The sequence below is a fragment of the Haematobia irritans genome, chromosome 2 (genome assembly GCF_050003625.1).
Source record: "Haematobia irritans isolate KBUSLIRL chromosome 2, ASM5000362v1, whole genome shotgun sequence".
NCBI classification, from domain to species: domain Eukaryota; kingdom Metazoa; phylum Arthropoda; class Insecta; order Diptera; family Muscidae; genus Haematobia; species Haematobia irritans.
This window is the reverse complement of record NC_134398.1, coordinates 197304692-197314037: the sequence shown is the minus strand read 5'-3', so window position 1 is coordinate 197314037 and position 9346 is coordinate 197304692.

Below are 9346 nucleotides of genomic sequence, written 5' to 3'. Positions count from 1 at the left end.
TTGGAAAATTGTAAAAAATCGAAAAATAAAAAAGCAACCTTTCCTTATACCCACCATAATAGAATGATGATGGGGGTATAATAAGTTTATCATTCTATTTGTAACACATCGAAATAAATATCAAAATTTCAAGTAAATCGGAGTAAAAGATTGGCCACAGTGGCCATATGAGTGTAAATCGGGCGAAAGATATATAAAGGGTGATTTGTTAAGAGCTTGATAACTTTTTTTTTAAAAAAAACGCATAAAATTTGCAAAATCTCATCGGTTCTTTATTTGAAACGTTAGATTGGTCCATGACATTTACTTTTTGAAGATAATTTCATTTAAATGTTGACCGCGGCTGCGTCTTAGGTGGTCCATTCGGAAAGTCCAATTTTGGGCAACTTTTTCGAGCATTTCGGCCGGAATAGCCCGAATTTCTTCGGAAATGTTGTCTTCCAAAGCTGGAATAGTTGCTGGCTTATTTCTGTAGACTTTAGACTTGACGTAGCCCCACAAAAAATAGTCTAAAGGCGTCAAATCGCATGATCTTGGTGTCCAACTTACCGGTCCATTTCTTGAGATGAATTGTTCTCCGAAGTTTTCCCTCAAAATGGCCATAGAATCGCGAGCTGTGTGGCATGTAGCGCCATCTTGTTGAAACCACATGTCAACCAAGTTCAGTTCTTCCATTTTTGGCAACAAAAAGTTTGTTAGCATCGAACGATAGCGATCGCCATTCACCGTAACGTTGCGTCCAACAGCATCTTTGAAAAAATACGGTCCAATGATTCCACCAGCGTACAAACCACACCAAACAGTGCATTTTTCGGGATGCATGGGCAGTTCTTGAACGGCTTCTGGTTGCTCTTCACTCCAAATGCGGCAATTTTGCTTATTTACGTAGCCATTCAACCAGAAATGAGCCTCATCGCTGAACAAAATTTGTCGATAAAAAAGCGGATTTTCTGCCAACTTTTCTAGGGCCCATTCACTGAAAATTGGACGTTGTGGCAGATCGTTCGGCTATTCATGATGAAATGTCAAAGCATACTGAGCATCTTTCTCTTTGACACCATGTCTGAAATCCCACGTGATCTGTCAAATACTAATGCATGAAAATCCTAACCTCAAAAGAATCACCCTTTATGAGAGCTATATCTAAATCTGAACTGATTTCTTCCAAAATCAATAGGGTTCTATACTGACCCAAAACCCATACTTTTGCCAAATTTTAAGTCGATTGGACTAAAACAGCGACTTGGACTTTGATCACAAAAATGTGTTCACCGACAGACGGACATGGCTATATCGACTCAGGAGCCCATCCTGAGCATTTTTGCCAAAGACACCATGTGTCTATCTCATCTCCTTCTGGGTGTTGCAAACATATGCACTAACTTATAATACCCTGTTCCACAGTGTGGTGCAGGGTATAAATACCGGAAAAAATAAAAAAAAAAACAAAAAATTGAAAATATTCAGAATGTTTAATTTAGTAAAACTTGACATGTAATAGTTTGTGAAATTCAAATTTATCAAATTTATCTCGTGGCTCGCGATTATATAGACATTTTCCCTGTCAGAGCTCTCTTTCTATGCTTAAATCTATGAAGGAGCGGATTTGAGCTTCAGCCAAGCTGAAATTTATTTTACTCTGTTGGAAACATAACAAAAGAAAAAGGCCTCTAGAATCCTCTTCACTCCTTTTGTTAGATAATTTGCAAAGAACCAATAAGCTCGATAGGAAGAAACCCATGGAAAACCTAAGCCAATTGACTATAAATAGATCGTCAATAACAGCAGGAATCTGTTTTTGGCTTAAGTATAACTTAGTATGTTTTTGGTTTTGTATCAGTGTGTGTGCGTGTGCATTTGTGTCTGTGTGCCAAAACGTATCTGCAAAAAAATAAAATAAACCCCATCGAGGAAAACTTCATAAATTTCCTCAATTTCCCGAAACATGCTGCAGAATATCCGCATGTTATTGCCGCTGCAGCACACTAGAGTGTAGTCCAGCTTCGTCGTTAGCCACAGAATCATTGCCAGCGATAACAGCTTTCAGCAGCAAGTGGCAGATAATGCTTTTTGTATTGTGGAAATTTCATTTTTTTATTTTATTTTATTTTATTTTGGTTCACTCCATTTTAAAATTGACATTCGAATATATCCGCACAAAGTGAAGTATTAACTGACATTCACTAAATTGCATGAAAAATCATTGACACCAAGAACGAATGATCCTAACGCAGTATAGAAGCTTTGAAAGGTCTATGAAATAAAAAAATAATGTGGAAGCAAATTCGGGAATAAAACGTATCTAGGAAATCATTGTAGAACCTTTTTCAAATAATTTCACAAAGTAAGTGTGGTGTCCATCAGATTTTTATATGAAAAACTTAAACATTCGTTCTAGAACGAAAAGAAGGTTAATTCTCGTGACCATTCCTAAACAATCAAAATTTCGATTAAAATCCTCAAACAATTTAAAATCTTATATGAAAAACGCATTTTGGCTTTATCTCCTTAAATATGCGTCCTAGAGCGAAGAGGCAGATAATTCATTACCAACCCCAAAAAATCAAAAATTTGATGAAAATCCTTGAAAAATTGAAATTTTTATATGAAAAACTTATTTTGGCCATATCTACTTAAATATGCGTCCTAGAGCGAAAAGGACGATAATTCATGACCACCCCGCAAAAATCAAAATTTCGGTGAAAATCCTTGAAAAATTGAAATTTTTATATGAAAAATTTATTTTGGCCATATCTCCTTAAATATGCGTCCTAGAGCGAAAAGGACCATAATTCATGACCACCCCCCAAAAACCAAAAGCGAAAAGGACGATAATTCATGACCACCCCTCAAAAATCACAATTTTGATGAAAATCTTTGAAAAACTGAAATTTTTATATGAAAAACTTATTTTGTCCATATCTCCTTAAATATGCGTCATAGAGCGAAAAGGACGATAATTCACGACCACCCCCCAAAAATCAAAATTTAGCTAAAAATCCTTGAAAAATTTAATTTTTTACATGAAAATCTTATTTTGGACATATCTCCTTAAATATGCGTCCTAGAGCGAAAAGGACGATAATTCATGACCACCCCCCAAAAATCACAATTTTGATTAAAGTCCTTGAAAAACTGATATTTTTATATGAAAAATTTATTTTGGCCATATATCCTTAAATATGCGTCCTAGAGCGAAAAGGACGATAATTCATGACCACCCCCCAGAAATGAAAATTTAGCTGAAAATCTTATTTTGGCCATATATCCTTAAATATGCGTCCTAGAGCGAAAAAGACGATAATTCATGACCACCCCCCACAAATCAAAATTTTGATGAAAATCCTTAAAAACTGAAATTTTTATATGAAAAACTTATTTTGTCCATATCTCCTTAAATATGCGTCATAGAGCGAAAAGGACGATAATTCATGACCACCCCCCAGAAATCACAATTTTGATGAAAATCTTTGAAAAACTGACATTTTTATATGAAAAACTTATTTTGCCCATATCTCCTTAAATATGCGTCATAGAGCGAAAAGGACGATAATTCATGACCACCCCCCAGAAATCACAATTTTGATGAAAATCCTTGAAAAATTTAAATTTTTATATGAAAAACTTATTTTGGCCATATCTCCTTAAATATGCGTCCTACAGCGAAAAGGACGATAATTCGTGACCACCCCACAAAAATCAAAATTTCCATGAAAATCCTTGAAAATTTGAAATTTTTATATGAAAAACTTATTTTGGCCATATCTCCTTAAATATGCGCCCTACAGCGAAAAGGACGATAATTCGTGACCACCCCACAAAAATCAAAATTTCCATGAAAATCCTTGAAAATTTGAAATTTTTATATGGAAAAACTTATTTTGGCCATATCTCCTTAAATATGCGTCCCAGAGCGAAAAGAACGATAATTCACGACCACCATGCAAAAATCAAAATTTTGATGAAAATCCTTTAAAAATTAAAATTTTTATATGAAAAACTTATTTTGGCCATATCTCCTTAAATATGCGTCCTACAGCGAAAAGGACGATAATTCGTGACCACCCCACAAAAATCAAAATTTCCATGAAAATCCTTGAAAATTTGAAATTTTTATATGAAAAACTTATTTTGGCCATATCTCCTTAAATATGCGTCCTAGAGCGAAAAGGACGATAATTCGTGACCACCCCCCAAAAATCAAAATTTCGGTGCAAATCCTTGAAAATTTGAAATTTTTATATGAAAAACTTATTTTGGCCATATCTCCTTAAATATGCGTCCTAGAGCGAAAAGGACGATAATTCGTGACCACCCCCAAAAAATCAAAATTTGGTTGAAAATCCTTGAAAATTTGAAATTTTTATATGAAAAACTTATTTTGGCCATATCTCCTTAAATATGCGTTCTAGATCGAAAAGGTCGATAATTCGTGACCACCCCCAAATATCAAAATTTCGGTGAAAATCCTTGAAAATTTTAAATTTTTATATGAAAAACTTATTTTGGCCATATCTCCTTAAATATGCGTCCTACAGCGAAAAGGACGATAATTCGTGACCATCCCACAAAAATCAAAATTTCGATGAAAATCCTTGAAAAATTTAATTTTTTGTATGAAAATCTTATTTTGGCCATAACCCTTAATTATGCGTCCTAGAGCGAAATGGACGATAATTCATGACCACCCCCCAAAAATTCTAAATTTTGATGAAAATCCTTGAAAATTTTAATTTTTATATGAAAAACTTATTTTGGCCATATCTGCTTAAATATGCGTCCTAGAGCGAAAAGGACGATAATTCGTGACCACCCAAAAAAATTAAAAATTTGATGAAAATCCTTGAAAAATTTAATTTTTTATATGAAATCCTTATTTTGGCCATATCTCCTTAAATATGCGTCCTACAGCGAAAAGGACAATAATTCGTGACCACCCCCCAAAAATCTAAATTTTGATGAAAATCCTTGGAAATTTTAAATTTTTATATGAAAAATTTATTTTGGCCATATCTCCTTAAATATGCGTCCTAGAGCGAAAAGGACGATAATTCATGACCACCCCCCAAAAATCTAAATTTTGATGAAAATCCTTGAAAAATTTAATTTTTTATATGAAAAACTTATTTTGTCCATATCTCCTTAAATATGCGTCCTACAGCGAAAAGGACGATAATTCGTGACCACCCTCAAAAAATCAAAATTTTGATGAAAATCCTTGAAAATTTTAATTTTTTATATGAAAATCTTATTTTGGCCATATCTCCTTAAATATTCGTCCTAGAGCGAAAAATACGATAATTCGTGACCACTCCCCAAAAATTAAAATTTCGATGAAACTCCTTGAACATTTGCAATTTTATATGAAAAACTTATTTTGGCCATATCTCCTTAAATATGCGCCCTAGAGCGAAAAGGACGATAATTCGTGACCACCACCCAAAAATCAAAATTTCGATGAAAATCCTTGAAAAATTGAAATTTTTATATGAAAAACTTATTTTGGCCATATCTCCTTAAATATGCGTCCTACAGCGAAAAGGACAATAATTCGTGACCACCCTCAAAAAATCAAAATTTTGATGAAAATCCTTGAAAAATTTAAATTTTTATATGAAAAACTTATTTTGGCCATATCTCCTTAAATATGCGTCCTAGAGCGAAAAGGACGATAATTCGTGACCACCCCCCAAAAATCAAAATTTTGGTGAAAATCCTTGAAAAATTTAATTTTTTATATGAAAAACTTATTTTGGCCATATCTCCTTAAATATGCGTCCTACAGCGAAAAGGACAATAATTCGTGACCACCCTCAAAAAATCAAAATTTTGATGAAAATCCTTGAAAAATTTAAATTTTTATATGAACAATTTATTTTGGCCATATCTGCTTAAATATGTGTCCTAGAGCGAAAAGGACGATAATTCATGACCACCCCCCAAAAATCTAAATTTTGATGAAAATCCTTGAAAAATTGAAATTTTTATATGAAAAACTTATTTTGGCCATATCTCCTTAAATATGCGTCCTAGAGCGAAAAGGACGATAATTCGTGACCACCCAAAAAAATCAAAATTTTGATGAAAATCCTTGAAAAATTTAATTTTTTAAATGAAATCCTTATTTTGGCCATATCTCCTTAAATATGCGTCCTACAGCGAAAAGGACAATAATTCGTGACCACCCTCAAAAAATCAAAATTTTGATGAAAATCCTTGGAAATTTTAAATTTTTATATGAAAAACTTATTTTGGCCATATCTCCTTAAATATGCGTCCTAGAGCGAAAAGGACGATAATTCATGACCACCCCCCAAAAATCTAAATTTTGATGAAAATCCTTGAAAAATTTAATTTTTATATGCTTAAATATGTGTCCTAGAGCGAAAAGGACGATAATTCATGACCACCCCCCAAAAATCTAAATTTTGATGAAAATCCTTGAAAAATTTAATTTTTTATATGAAAAACTTATTTTGACCATATCTCCTTAAATATGCGTCCTAGAGCGAAAAGGACGATAATTCGTGACCACCCCCCAAAAATCAAAATTTCGGTGAAAATCCTTGAAAATTTGAAATTTTTATATGAAAAACTTATTTTGGCCATATCTCCTTAAATATGCGTCCTAGAGCGAAAAGGACGATAATTCATGACCACCCCCCAGAAATGAAAATTTAGCTGAAAATCCTTGAAAAATTTAAATTTTTATATGAAAAACTTTACTTGGCCATATCTCCTAAAATATGCGTCCTATAGCGAAAAGGGCGATAATTCGTGACCACCCCCAAAAATCAAAATTTCGGTGAAAATCCTTGAAAAATTGAAATTTTTATATGAAAAACTTATTTTGGCCATATCTGCTTAAATATGTGTCCTAAAGCGAAAAGGACGATGATTCATGACCACCCCCCAAAAATCTAAATTTTGATGAAAATCCTTGAAAATTTGAAATTTTTATATGAAAAACTTATTTTGGCCATATCTCCTTAAATATGCGTCCTAGAGCGAAAAGGACGATAATTCATGACAACCCCCCAAAAATCTAAATTTTGATGAAAATCCTTGAAAAATTTAATTTTTTATATGAAAAACTTATTTTGGCCATATCTGCTTAAATATGTGTCCTAGAGCGAAAAGGACGATAATTCATGACCACCCCCCCAAAATCTAAATTTTGATGAAAATCCTTGAAAAATTTAATTTTTTATATGAAAATCTTATTTTGGCCATATCTCCTTAAATATGCGTCCTAGAGCGAAAAGGACGATAATTCGTGACCACCCCCAAAAAATCAAAATTTTGATGAAAATCCTTGAAAAATTTGAATTTTTATATGAAAAATTTTATTTGGCCATATCTCCTAAAATATGCGTCCTAGAGCGAAAAGGACGATAATTCGTGACCACCCCCCAAAAATCAAAATTTCGGTGAAAATCCTTGAAAAATTGAAATTTTTATATGAAAAACTTATTTTGGCCATATCTCCTTAAATATGCGTCCTAGAGCGATAAGGACGACAATTCGTGACCACTCTCAAAAAATCAAAATTTTGATGAAAATCCTTGAAAAATTTAATTTTTTATATGAAAATCTTATTTTGGCCATATCTGCTTAAATATATGTCCTAGAGCGAAAAGGACGATAATTCATGACCACCCCCAAAAATTCTAAATTTTGATGAAAATCCTTGAAAATTTTAATTTTTTATATGAAAATCTTATTTTGGCCATATCTGCTTAAATATGTGTCCTAGAGCGAAAAGGACGATAATTCATGACCACCCCCCAAAAATCTAAATTTTGATGAAAATCCTTGAAAAATTTAATTTTTTATATGAAAAACTTATTTTGACCATATCTCCTTAAATATGCGTCCTAGAGCGAAAAGGACGATAATTCGTGACCACCGCCCAAAAATCAAAATTTCGGTGAAAATCCTTGAAAATTTGAAATTTTTATATGAAAAACTTATTTTGGCCATATCTCCTTAAATATGCGTCCTAGAGCGAAAAGGACGATAATTCATGACCACCCCCCAGAAATGAAAATTTAGCTGAAAATCCTTGAAAAATTGAAATTTTTATATGAAAAACTTTATTTGGCCATATCTCCTAAAATATGCGTCCTAGAGCGAAAAGGACGATAATTCGTGACCACCCCCCAAAAATCAAAATTTCGGTGAAAATCCTTGAAAAATTGAAATTTTTATATGAAAAACTTATTTTGGCCATATCTCCTTAAATATGCGTCCTACAGCGAAAAGGACGATTATTCGTGACCACCCTCAAAAAATCAAAATTTCGATGAAAATCCTTGAAAATATGAAATTTTTATATGAAAAATTTATTTTGGCCATATCTCCTAAAATATGCGTCCTAGAGCGAAAAGGACGATAATTCGTGACCACCCCCCAAAAATCAAAATTTCGGTGAAAATCCTTGAAAAATTGAAATTTTTATATGAAAAACTTATTTTGGCCATATCTCCTTAAATATGCGTCCTACAGCGAAAAGGACAATAATTCATGACCACCCCCCAAAAATCTAAATTTTGATGAAAATCCTTGAAAATTTGAAATTTTTATATGAAAAACTTATTTTGGCCATATCTCCTTAAATATGCGTCCTAGAGCGAAAAGGACGATAATTCGTGACCACCCCCCAAAAATCAAAATTTTGATGAAAATCCTTGAAAATTTTAAATTTTTATATGAAAAACTTATTTTGGTCATATCTCCTTAAATATGTGTCCTAGAGCGAAAAGGACGATAATTCATGACCAACCCCCAAAAAATCTAAATTTTGATGAAAATCCTTGAAAAATTTAATTTTTTATATGAAAATCTTATTTTGGCCATATCTGCTTAAATATGTGTCCTAGAGCGAAAAGGACGATAATTCATGACCACCCCCCAAAAATCTAAATTTTGATGAAAGTCCTTGAAAAATTGAAATTTTTATATGAAAAACTTATTTTGGCCATATCTCCTTAAATATGCGTCCTAGACCGAAAAGGACGATAATTCATGACCACCCCCCAGAAATGAAAATTTTGCTGAAAATCCTTGAAAAATTGAAATTTTTATACGAAAAACTTTATTTGGCCATATCTCCTAAAATATGCGTCCTAGAGCGAAAAGGACGATAATTCGTGACCACCCCCCAAAAATCAAAATTTCGGTGAAAATCCTTGAAAAATTGAAATTTTTATATGAAAAACTTATTTTGGCCATATCTCCTTAAATATGCGTCCTACAGCGAAAAGGACGATAATTCGTGACCACCCTCAAAAAATCAAAATTTCGATGAAAATCCTTGAAAATATGAAATTTTTATATGAAAAAT